The sequence below is a fragment of the Ambystoma mexicanum genome, chromosome 4p (genome assembly GCF_040938575.1).
Source record: "Ambystoma mexicanum isolate Mex_15411 chromosome 4p, UKY_AmexF1_1, whole genome shotgun sequence".
NCBI classification, from domain to species: domain Eukaryota; kingdom Metazoa; phylum Chordata; class Amphibia; order Caudata; family Ambystomatidae; genus Ambystoma; species Ambystoma mexicanum.
The window spans coordinates 795,486,082-795,499,230 of NC_090927.1; the positions used below are offsets into that span (position 1 = coordinate 795,486,082).

General features: G+C 48.7%; 1 protein-coding gene across 2 annotated transcripts in view; it reads left to right on the top strand.

Annotated features, from left to right (window-relative positions):
• LOC138452622 (hormonally up-regulated neu tumor-associated kinase homolog A-like) overlaps nucleotides 1-13,149 on the top strand; it is a 387,623-nt gene that overhangs the window by 223,740 nt on the left and 150,734 nt on the right. The window lies entirely within an intron of this gene.

The window sequence follows — 13,149 nt, forward strand, 5'->3', positions numbered from 1 at the left end:
AACCAACCCGCAAAGGGACCAGGGAGCTAATTACGGTACCGCAATTTGCGGTACCGTAATAAGCGCCTTCCCCATTCCCATAGAGCCCTATCGGGCAAAAATGGGAATGGGGAAGGGCAATGGTGGAAGGGGGAATTACCGCCCCGTCAACCTTGAGATAGGGCGGTAATTCCCCTTCCCACCAAGGCGGTGCCAGTATTTTACCGGCATGAACCATGCCGCTAATAGCGCCATGGTTCACCGCCATCCGTATAATGAGGCCCATTGTCTCTGGCCTGTCTTGGCAAGCATCCATAGATGCCTGTGCTGGGTTCTCCATAAACATCATCCAAATACTTCCCAAGCAGTAAAATTCATTGCACTAAAATCCACTGCTCCACTCTTTGACTTTGAAAGATTGACACCTGACCAGAGTGTAGAAGACCTAGCTTTTTTATTTGTATTAATAAAATGATGTAGGTAATTTAGTCTCAGAAAGTGTGGTCTGCTTACCAGATTCCCCTTTCATCAAACTCCAAGCCTAAAGCATGGTGTACACTTGCATCAGTATCCTGATCTGGAGTGCCTACTCTCCAGTGGCACAGAGCAGATTCAGAGGTCACAGGTGCCCTTTTGAAAGTTGGGGTGAAATCAAAGTCACTTCAGCAGAGGGGCTGCATTTAAAATCTTCACCTCTGTTCAAAGACTACATAATTATGATGAATGATCACCCTGCTGACAATTTAATATTAAGAACATAAGCCATACCCGAGTTTGAGGTGTGGTTGCTGATATTTCATATAATTATTAAAGCCCCATATGATTGTATCATATGTCAACCCTCTCAGCCCAGCCCAGCCAGAGATATGTGTGTGTATTCTCCCTGGACTGGCTGTCTCTACGGCACCCAGCAGAACCATAGCCAATGAGGGCTGCCTCTCTTTTGATCCTTTGGGAGGTCAGGTAGCGCCTCTTTTCAGGAAGACAGTCCCTCAATGGGAGCAGTTCTGCAAAAGAGGAATCGGAGGGCATATCCTAAACAAAGGAAACTAGCCTCAAACCAGGGTGTTGCTTACAAAGGAGCCTTTCATGCTAGAGGTCTTAGGAGGCAGCAGGATTATGAGAAGGTAGCAGGATTAGTATAGTCAGAGGGAGCTCTGTGCAGTTGGGGAAGGATTCCACATCTTGTTTCTTTCTGTAACTCTCCTTTAATCCTGTTTCTTAAACTTTTTTTAGCACAAAGCACTTTGGGTATGATGCAGGAATGCAAAGACCACTTGTCACAAGGTTAGGGATTGGAACATTTAAAGCAGGCTTGCCTTTGTCCAATCGCCTTAGGACTTTTACCTTTAAAAGAGGGGGGTCTCTACCCCTTCTCTGGATTTACATTTGGAACATCCAGGACATTAGAAATAATTAATTTTGACATATTTTGGGAGAGTTTGATCTTTCGAAAGTCCTCACCCATTGAGGCAAAGGTTGTTTTTCAAGGCACAGACAAGCTATGCTCTCTATTCACTCCCAGGGCAGATTGGGGATGACTGTTCCTGAGGGCTAGGATCTGCCACTTTGCACCAAACCTCGCTATGCTAGGGGAGCAGAACCTGAAAGGACTCACCCTGTCCTAGAGCCCCTGAAGTGGGTCTAACAGCATCTCGAAAAGCCAGAACAGCCATGATCCCTGTCCTACCGGGTTGAACTGATTGAACCACATTCAAACCATATTCTCTGAACTCGAACCAGAGGAACTCGCCAGGGCTGCTTTCATCACTACATCAAATGTCCAGCCACTTCTGTTCTGCATCCATCGAACCGGCTCACTGCTGCATTGGGCCAAGCAGAGCATATCACCTGTTCAGCTCGAATAGCCAGCTCACCCCTGGGGACAAACTCAAACTGCAGCCTCTTCGAACCCTGTATCTGATCATGAAGGTCACTGCATCGAAATTACAGACCTCCACTCGAAGCACTGGAGTATTAACCCAAACCAGCGGTTACAAATGTCTCGAACCAACTCAACACTAAAACTGTCCTCAGTGAGCCATCCGAACCGCACGACCCAATTGTTGTGCTCAAACCAGACCAAACTCCCACTTTGAACCAACTAGACACCAGTTCATTGATTGCCCCAACATGACTCGCCACACCAACCTGGTTGAACCCACATCACGGTAAAGCCTGGCTTGATGCCATCAAACAACCCAACATTTGAATAAGATTTTTGTGAGAGCCCTGTCCCCCTGGTCCACACTTGGGACCCTAGAGATTAGTAAATTGACCTTGTTACATGTTTTTCTTCAAAAACATTTTCTTTGAACCATTGTTGCCTTTCTTGCCTTCTCTCACCTGAGCAAAGTATCCAGACTGCATCTTGTGTCAAGTTCTGCATTTCTCTGTCTTCTATTGTAGTGGTGGGTTTTTTAATAGTGTTTGTGACTGTGGAGCCAGAGTGTTTGGTCATTGCTGGTGAAGAGCCCTACTGATTTGGACGCTGACACTGCACCTACTTCTGTGGCTACTGTGCCTTTAATATTTTGAACATTTAAAAGGCATGAAATAGAGCAAAGCTGTCATGCACAGTGTGAAGCCAGAGTGTTTGGCATACCAGAACTGATCTGAACAACCCGTTTTTTCGCCCAGGATCTTCTAAATACTGAAGTGGTGAGTGAGGATATTCTATTCAGCAGATAAGCGAACTGTGTTGAGGAAGGACGGCAGATAAATTGGGTCGGGGGGAAACTGAGCTCGCCATTTGAGGCCTTTCCACTCCCCCCACCGACTGCCCTACATCTCCCCCTTTTGCACCTTTCTGATTCGCTCCCACTCCGTGTACTTGCAAATTAACAAAGCGCTACCGAGCGCCTTCCACGCGACATTAAGCAATCAGTCCAAACACTTACATGCTACTTTGTGAAGGTTCTTTAACACATCGAAGCTGCACGCGCTGCTGTGTTTCCTTTAACAACTAGCCCACACTTTCCTCATGCCCACGGGACACTGGGACAAACAAATGAGTGTAAAAGCCCGTCAGCGAGCCAAGCTACGCAGCAAGACCAGATCAAGGGCAAAAAGACCATGGAGTCCTCAAAATAATAAAAGCCCACTACAAGCGGCAAACATCAGAAAAAGGGGGAAAAAACAAGCAAGGCTTACAATGAACTGAAAATAAAGCAGTTTTTTGAAAATACAGTGCTGGCCAATCCAGCTGTCCACGATGGCTCCACTTTGGAAGCACTTACTGGAAACGAGGATGCGTTTATCCTAGACACTAATGTTTCGATTGACAACAATGGCTCTCTTTTAAAGCTTTGTCACGGAATGCAGAGGAATGTGTTGGGTGTGACGGACTTTGTATAAGACAACATTCTCCCTTCGAATCTCTCTCGATCGCCTGACCTGGAAAAGCTATTTACTACCTCTGAGTCCTTGTGTAGTGACAGTGACTCTTAGGAAGAATCGCTGGCAGAGGAGGTCCTGCTGCTGCTTGATACATATACCTCTGGCACCCCTGCTGAGGCTTGATTAGGGGCACAGTAAACATATGGCAGTGGAGAAACACCTTTTAAAGGAGGGCATAGCCAAGGGTCCCGACATGATTCAGTGGATAAGCGTAGATTACTCCGTCAGGGCTACCCAGCAGGAGGAGTAGCTCCCCCTTTCCATCAATACCAATAAAGTGACTCCCTTGAATCCAGAGGCCAATTTGATATCCAGGATGGCAAGCATGGGTGGTGCTCAGTTAATGTCATCCCCCCACGGAAGCAGCTTCAGCAAGATATGGCTTATGTGGTGGCAGACTGGGAGAGTGGGGCCTTGGAGGGCAATCTGTGCCTATATTTCACTTCTCAACAGCTCCCCTAGCCATTCTCCTCCTAGAGAAATCCAAACAGTGTAAACGCAGAGTATTCATTTCCCACCATTCTCAGGCTGAGCCCCTCCTCCCACCCCCAGTGCATGTGTTGGTACCTAACCCAAACACTGCGATTCCATCTTCAACATGCCCTCCCTGTAAATCTCCAAGAGTCACTGGTAACCCCTTTGCCCAACCTATTGGGTCCTGCAATTGCCAGAAGTCTCCCTCTAGGGAAATACAAAGTAATATGAAGGCAACAAAGGAAGCTCAACGATTGGTCCCAATATACTTGGTGGCGAATATCCCGACGAAAACACAATGAGGCCCTAAGAGACACGACTGGTTGGTTCGGGTGAAACATTGAGACCCAAACCCCTTGTCACCAGACTCCACAATGCGGGCTCTGCTTGGTTCACTGATCTATTCCATATCAAATTTGTTGAGACAAAGCCTACAGCATTTAGACCCTTCTTGAATAATACTTGGCTGCTGTAGTTACTTCACCTGATCCTGGATTTGTGCACCATTTCAACAAAGGACATACACAAACTAGAATTGCCTTCCACTGAAAGTGTTGTAAAGTGGGCACTAGTTACTTTCATAGCTCCAATAGTGGTGGAGGGTATTTGTAGCAATGCCGAGGCCCTCCAACAGCCAGGCTTCAAGATCTTTGTACTCCTCCCTATTGCTCAAAATACTGTTCCAACTGTTTCCTCCCAGTTCTGCAATGGGTTCCACTCAGCCTGAAAGTAAACAGACCCCGACGAGGCAACATGGGAAATGGGTGCAGGTATCCCAGCGGTTTGGATGACCAGCCCCTCTATTGGATCACGGCATTACCTTCCTGCTATCATGGAATAGCCGGGGGTGTAACTCGTTCCTCAACAATCCGGAGTCACTAGCAGCCCTAATGAATGTGCAATGCTTCTGATTACAAGAGACTTGGTTCAGCACTCACTTTGTTCTGGATAACCATCCGCACAGTAATATTCCATCCTTCTTTATCCCCACTAGGAGGCCGGCCTAAAGGCGGATTGTGCATTGTGGCCAGGGCGGCTCTCACCATTTCCGAATATCTTACTGCCAGGCCCAATGGACATTTCCTGGCTGTGTGTATGAAAGGTGTTGGGGGCAGCCATGTTTCCAAACTGGAAGCAACCCTATACGATTCGTCTGGGGGTGACACATCAGCAGAATTAATTTAAGTGGTGGTGGAGACCTTCCGAAATTGGTATTCCCAGTTTCCGAGGGGCTCCATCCTTCTAGCAGGAGATTTTAATGTTGATTGTCTGCCAAACCTGTGAGAAACTAAGAGGGATGGAAAGAAGGGAAGTGTGAGGGCCAGGTCAAGGAAATGGACGAGGGCACTGGTGGAATTTGAGTTGGCCCCTATGATGGTTTACGGATGGAGAATATCAGACTACGTGGACCAATGGAGCCGCAGTAGCTGTATCGACTTCATCTTTACCGATCCTAGAATGGCCAGATATAATCCTGAGCTGGAGAGCAGACCCACTAAGGTCAGTGATCATGCCATGTTATATATGAAATGCCTGGGGCCCCAAGGAAAATCCAGCAACAGATTGCATCTGAATCCCATGGTTAATATACAGGGAAACTGGGTGTGCTGGACAATCGCAAATATTCAAATATTTTACATGAGCTTGCGGAGACCTGGCCATAGGGAAGAGGATTTACTGAGGGAATGTAAAGGAGACCTGGCGAACTTGCAGGTCGTTTTGGGACCCAGGGAACATAGGTATATAGTAAAGAGTAACCACCGGGATAACAAAGAAGAAAAAATAACTAAATGCAATTGTTTGCAAAGTCAAGAGAAGCCCACTGATAACAGGGAGTCAGAAAAGGAGAACTATAACCATCATCAGGGCACAATATAACACATGATTTAGGGGATATGGATTTTCGAGAAACAGTGCCTGCTGGAAATGTATAAATGTGCTGAATTAGAAAGGGTTGCGGGACTCCTAACCCTGATTTCAGACATGCAGTGTTATCTGGGAACAGTGCTGTATTTGTGCTTCATAGATTATTCAGCCGCTTTCGAAAGCGTGATAAGATCTAAGCTGTGGGGAAAGCTGGCCCAATGGGGCATAGACCCATCACTCCTATATTTCATAAAGGCACTGTACAATGACACACAAGTTAGGGTTAGGCTATCCCAGGAGGGTGAGCTGTCTAGTTACTTCCCTATCAGCTGGGGGCTGAAACAGCGATGCCAACTTACAATCTCTATACATCTGAGCGACCACTGGCACTGAAGACTGCCAAGAATTACCCCCCCCCCCCCCCCCCCGGGTTTGGCTGCAAATTCAGCACTTGTCTTATGTACGTGGATGATACAGTCGTTCTTGTCCGTACACCAGTCACCCTCCAACATTCTTTGGAAGCCTTACACACATTTGCTATCGATCATGGACTCAGCCCCAACGCTATGAACATGGAAATTATGACATGTGGTAAGGGGGTCCTCATTTGTTTGAAAGCTAGGCGGTACCAAGTTGGAAAAGGTTTCTGAATACAGATACCTAGGTATCTGCATCAGAGCCTCTATACCATTGCTACACTTGTCGGAAGGGATAACGCATAGGCTTTGGTAGAAGTGGCTGGCAATTAAAACAATTATAGATGCTTATGAGGGTTGCTCAATTGAGGCAAATATCATTGTCTATAGGACCTCAATTATACCAACCATATTATACGCCCTATAAGTGGTCCCTGCAAAAGCACCTGCTAGGGCCCCAAAATTGGAAAGTAAAATCTTAAGGTCATCAGTAGGCCTCCCAAGGAGGGTGCTGGTTGAGGCAATAAGATTAGATTTGGGTGTCCCGTCCCTCTTATCACTCTGGAAAATCGCATCCTGCAAGTTTTTGGCCAAAATGAACAATGGCTGTCTGGGCAAAGATACTTTGTTAAGTCGCGCAATTAATCATTCTAACAGGCATAGTAGAAGTGTATGTTTTAAGAGTCTGCAGGCAATGGTGAAGTCACATATATTTGAGATTGGACTCCACACTGGACTTCAACTTAGAGGTGAAGACGAGAAACCATGACTCAGCACTGGTGCTAAACCACTTGTCCAAACTTAGTACGTTTGAGATTTACTCGCAACAAGGGTTCTCCGCAGACTCTCCAAAGTAATTTCGTATAGCGCTTGGCCTCCCGGCACTGATTAGGTTAATCCTCTCGGTACGCCTTCATACACTGCCAGTTTTAAAAAATACTGGGGCATGGACAGGACTCCCCTGGGCTGAACATCTCTGCAGACTTTGCACCAAACAGATAGAATCGCCCTGACACATACTAATGCAATGCACTGCACTCACCACAGAATACGACAAAGCGCAAATTCGCTCTGTGTAATTCAGACCAACTGTGGAGCACAATTTTTAGAGCGGAATCGTTGGGGATTGCATCAGCAGCGTTCGACATATGGCAGTTGGTAGTTATTAAATTGTCACTTTAGATGCAATTAATTTATACTGGAATTTTAACATGCATGGCTAGAGCTGAGTTTTAATTTTGGTACATTTTGTAGTTTTATAGGGTAATAAGAAATGTATTTTATTTATATTCATGTATGCAATAAAAGGTCACATAAAAAAGTGTTTTTAATAGTTATTTGGACAACTGATTTGTTTAGTAAAGTATTCATATTTTCATAGAACTTTGATTGGACATTCATTTATTTTACACCTGAGTTACTTTTCTGTTTGCGTTGCCACTAGATTACATTCACACCCCTTCTGAGAGTGTAGCCTTCCCTCAGCCCACAGTATGTGCATTAGCCACTACTCATGCTTGTACTGCAGAACAGTAACCATTTCACCATGTTGAGCAGTAACAGTTTTGTACCTATTGCGTGGCTCTGTCCATTTCCCTCTGCAAGGAACAGCCTTCCCTGGGTAATCGCCTCTTCATATTCATCTCCCAAGAATCTCTCCAATGACTGACTAGCTGTCTAAAAATATGGCTCCAATCAGACTAAAACACACTTTGACCCTCATTACGACCCTGGCGCAAAGCGAAAAACGATGGCGGTAAACGATTACCGCCATCGTCTTCCGCTCGGGCCGATTACGACCCGTGACCGTAAATTACGATGTCACTAGCGGCATCGTAGCTAACGCTGCCGCTGACTGCGCCAAGGGCGCGCGCACGCGAACATCCACACCGTACTTAGCGCCATGGCGGAAAGGTGCGGGAATGCCGACCCAAGCGGACATGCCCCTAACGCCATCACCCAGGCCGTTAAGTACCTTACCGCCATGGTGCAAATTACGCCATCGCGAACCAACCGTAAAGGGCCATGTAAAGTGAATGCAGCTGCCACAGGTGCACAGAAACAGCACAGGTGAAGGCAATACAGACACAGGAAGTACAAAAAGAGCACACCCCACCCCTTCCCACACCCAGTCACACTCCACAATGATACCAATAGGACTAGCAATGTTGGGGCTGGAGGACCTGATAGCAATGCGAGTGCTACAACAGCAACTACAACAACCACAACCACAACAACAACAACAACAACAACAACAACAGGCTGCACAGAGGAGACGCAGGAGGAGAAGGAGGGCAAGGCAGGCCCAGCAAGCCCCTCCAGCACAGCCAGTGCCACCACGCAGGCAGCCCCCAATCCCACGCATCAGACCCAGCCCATTCAACCTCACCGCTGAGCAGATCCACACCCTGTACCGACTGGACCGGGACACCATCACCACCATTGTGGACATGATACACAACGACATCGTCAGCATGATTGATACACCCACTGCCACCCCCCCCCCCCCTACTGAAGGTAGTGTCCGTGCTCCACTTCCTGGCCACAGGCACCTACCAGCACACAGTGGGGCACTTGCATGGCATATCACAACCATTATTCTCGCGTACACTGATGCAAGTGCTCGATGCCCTCCTCAAGCACACAGATGACCACATCTCATTACCACGGTCTGCCCAGGAGATTGCCAACACCAAAGTGGGTTTCCATGCACTGGCCGGCATACCTGGTTGCATTGGTGCCATTGACTGCACCCATGTTGAATTGGTGGTCCCACATGCCATGGAGGTACCGTACCGCAACCGTAAACATTTCCACTCAATCAACGTGCAAATGGTCTGTGACTCCAACAGGATCATCACACATTGTTGTGCCAGATTCCCCGGATCAACCCATGATTCTATGATCCTTCGGAACTCAACAATACCACGCTACATGGAGCGACATGCAGGCCCAAGATCCTACCTACTCGGTGAGTCTAATGACATGAGCATGGAAATGCAAAGTGGGTGTTGAATGACGTACCAATGCATATTACATCTGGCAGATACAGGGGGGTGGGTGCAACTAGCAGTAGCCAGATCATTCCCTGTGGCAGCACTGACGTCAACAGAGAAGTGTACACATCATGCCTGACCTAATCATCCCAACATGTGAATGAAAGTGCATCCCAAAAACGACACAACCATTTGCAAGTGCATTGTGCAAATTGTGGCCGCATTGACCCTAAAGAATAACACCAACATGCACGTCACCATGCACCAACTACTGAAAGGCCTGTCCCCCACAACTGCGCACAAAGGAGGCACATGACAGACAGGGACATCAATGCACCACTACAAGACCCACAAACTGTCCCCATTGACACCAGTAATGCTCACTGGGGTCATAATGAGCCAGACATCGATGTTGCTATCATGTGAGCTTCAAGCTCACAGGACACGTGCAAGGTCACATGAATGACGGCCTGAACGGACACAGTGGATGGCCACTCACAAGGCAATCGTCCCCCCTGCATTGTGTTTTAGCACGCAAAACAGTACATGAGAGCCATGAACACATACTGGTTGCACAGCGTAAATCCATAACCACAACTCCAATTGGTGCACAGTAACAGTCAGAATCAAGGCATGGTTGTGCGTCATGTTCACATATCAATCTCGTTCCTGACACATTCTTTTCTCACATTTTACAGGTGATGCGGGCTATCCCCTGAAGAGGTGGCTCCTCACACCAGTCCGGAACCCATCGAACCAGCATGAGGAGGACTACAACCATAACCATGCACGTACCCGTGTGGTGATAGAGCATGCTTTTGGCCTACTGAAGGCACGTTTCCGCTGCCTCAGCAGGTCTGGCGGGGCACTCCTGTACCGCCATGAGAAGGTTGCAAAGATCGTCATGGCATGTGTCATGCTACACAATATGTGCATCAGACGAAACGTGCCTCTGCCCCCTGACGCAGTACCACAACCACCTGATGATGGGGATGATGATGATGGGGATGGGGCAGCACCTCAGGGAGGCAGCGATGCACAGGAGGGCCATATTATGCGTCAGAATGTCATTGACCGATACTTCTAGCACACACAGCGAGTGTGTGACATATGGATGGCACTTGGGGCACTGTGTGTGTCTGGTATGTCAACACTGTGGACTGTAACAATAAAGCACACATACGCAATGAGCAATGTCCACACTTTTAGTTTGTGAGAAAAGAAAAAGTGTATTGTACTACTGAATAGGTATAACAGTACCCCTCCCCCTCCCCCCTGAACACTCCAACACACCCAATACCCCCCTCCCCCTCCCCCCTGAACACTCCAACACACCCAATACCCCCCTCCCCCTCCCCCTGAACACTCCAACACACCCAATACCCCCCTCCCCCTCCCCCCTGAACACTCCAACACACCCAATACCCCCCTCCCCCTCCCCCCTGAACACCCTGCAAACATGTGACAGTGCCCGTGGTGAAGTGAGTATAGTTCAGCACACTATTGACTGCCCCCTCTCCCGGAACCTGGGGCCCCCCTGCCTGTGCTCCTCAGGGTCCTGGATGACCTGCGGACGGGAGAGGCTTGTGCTGAACTTGCAGCCGAGGATGTACCGGGCTGCTCAGTACGGCATGTGTCCAGAATTGTCTGGATGAGCTGGCTCATCATCTGCCGCCCTGCAGCAAGTTCGGTGCAAATGTCCCTGCTGGCAGTTTGGATGGCAGCCCTGATGCCATCAGCACTCCTCTCCATGGCTGCACTGGTACTTACACATTCTGCTACATGCTGCGTGAGGAGTGTGCCCAGTGCTTCCTGCCTGTTGGCAATCTGCTCCAGCGACAGCTGGAATTCTGGCCCAATGGGGGGTGCCAATGGGGGACCAATGGGACTACTCCCATCTTCCACAACTCCCACTGGGCTTGGAGTTGCTGGCCATGAATTAGCTGGCGATGGGCCCAGGGTGTCATCTCCATGATGGCTGATTGGGGATAGGTGTGGTGAGTGCAGTTGTGTGTTGTGGTGAAGTCCGGTGTCATCCTCCACATCACTGTCGGAGCAGGCAGCGATGGCTGCAGTCTCCCCAACAGTACTGCTCCCTGCTGACGCATTGCCCTCAGTGGGCAACAGTGGGTGTGGTTGGGCTGCAGGTGCTGTCACCACCCCTTCCTCGGGGGACTTTGCTGCCCTGGGCTCTTCAGCCTGGCGTGGATTCTGCCTGGGTCCAGCAGAGGGGGATGCATGGTTCCCCTCTCCCACTTTCCTGGCCTTCTTGGCTGGGGTGCTGGTGCTGTCGTCCCTGCCAGTGTCCGATTGCGAGCCTGTGGTGGAGCAGAGGAGGGTGACTGTTATTGATGGTTCAGCGGACATTGAGCAGGCATTGTGAAGAGTGAAATGGATAGATGGTGGAGTTAGTAGCCCGTGACATACAGGTTGCCTCCCTTTAGGTTCGGTTTTGCATGCAGGTGTGTGTCTGCCTACTGTACAGTGTACATGCTGCATGTGCGCAGGGTGTGGCTCATCTGCTGATGTGTTGCGTCTGCCACATTGTGATTGTCACGTGCAAGTGTATCAGGGTGTCTTGCAAGGCTGGATATGAGGCACCTACCTGTGTCTCCAGATCTCGGGGCCCCTCTCTCCATCTCGCCGACACCTTCGATGCACTCAATGCCAATCAGAGAGGCACATGTCTCCTCCCATGGCTGCATCTTCAGTGGGGAGTCTGCTCCCCCGCCAGTTCCCAGGGCCAGGTTACGGTTGGCAGACATAATGCCCCGGACCCTGATCCGCAGGTCGTCCCATCTCTTGCGGCACTGTTTGGAGGTGCGTGGGGTGGTTCCAACAGCACTGACACGTTGTGCCACAAGTTCCCACACCTCCTTTTTGCGGCCTATGGCTGTTCGGGTCATCTCATTGGAGAAGACAACATCAGCCTTCTCCTGGAGCGTGTCTGCAAGCATTTGCAGTTCCTCTCGACTGAAGCGCTCCTGCCGCTGCCTGTCACATGCCTTCTTGACAACTTTAGGCATGGTTGGCTGTGGAAATGGGTGGGTTATGGGAATGTCAGGGTTTGAGGGTTGGTTGTGGTGTGGTTGGGTAGGATGGCAATGGATTGTGTTTTTTAAGATGGCCGCTGTGCTGTTTCCCGTTCCGCCGCGATTACGCTATTTCCGGTTCCGCCTAATTGCGGTCACCGCTAATTACGGTGACCGCTGACTACGGTCGGCGCAATGATGGGTGGCGGTAGGTCACCCTGCGCTGTTAACGAGGGCGGTAAGGGCTGTTTACGGCATGGCGTAGTTTACGTTACCGCCATGGCGTAATGCTCGTGCGCGATGGGTCGTAATGTGGCGCTCTTATCGCCATCGGACCATGGCGTTAACGCTCATTACGCCATGGCGGTAATTTCAATCACTTACCGCCTGAGTCGTAATGAGGGCCTTTGCATGTTTCAAGTATTGAAGTCGAACGATAAGATGTCTTGAACCCCTGGTTGGAGTGTCTTTTAATCTAAGTGGATCCATGGATGCTGCAAGTCTTGGCTTTTCACCAATGCACTGCCAACAAACACTGGTATTCACAGGGCGGCGCAAAGTGTATTGTTGCAGTGCAGTGACTTTGCACTAACGTTGCACTGCAAAAATACAAGGTGCACCGCTCTGTGAATGATGGTGTTTGTTGGCAGTGCAAAGTCACTTTGCACCGTGCAAAAAATTCCATGAATCAGGCCCATTATGTCATCTAATGATCGCACTATAAACACAAAGATCAACTGAGTCATTTCTAATTGATGAAAAACATAACATGCAATGTGCTTTATGCTGAAAAATGGGGAGCACGACAATTGCTGCCATGTACAAACAGTTTAAATATAACATGTGATGCTCATTATATGAAATGAAATACAAGGCGTCATTTAAATAAAACAAACAAGCATAGCAGATTTTGGCTGTTTGCTAAAATGAAGACCACATTTCGAAAGGAAAAGGGAACCATGGCATCACTTGTTGAACAGCGATCTG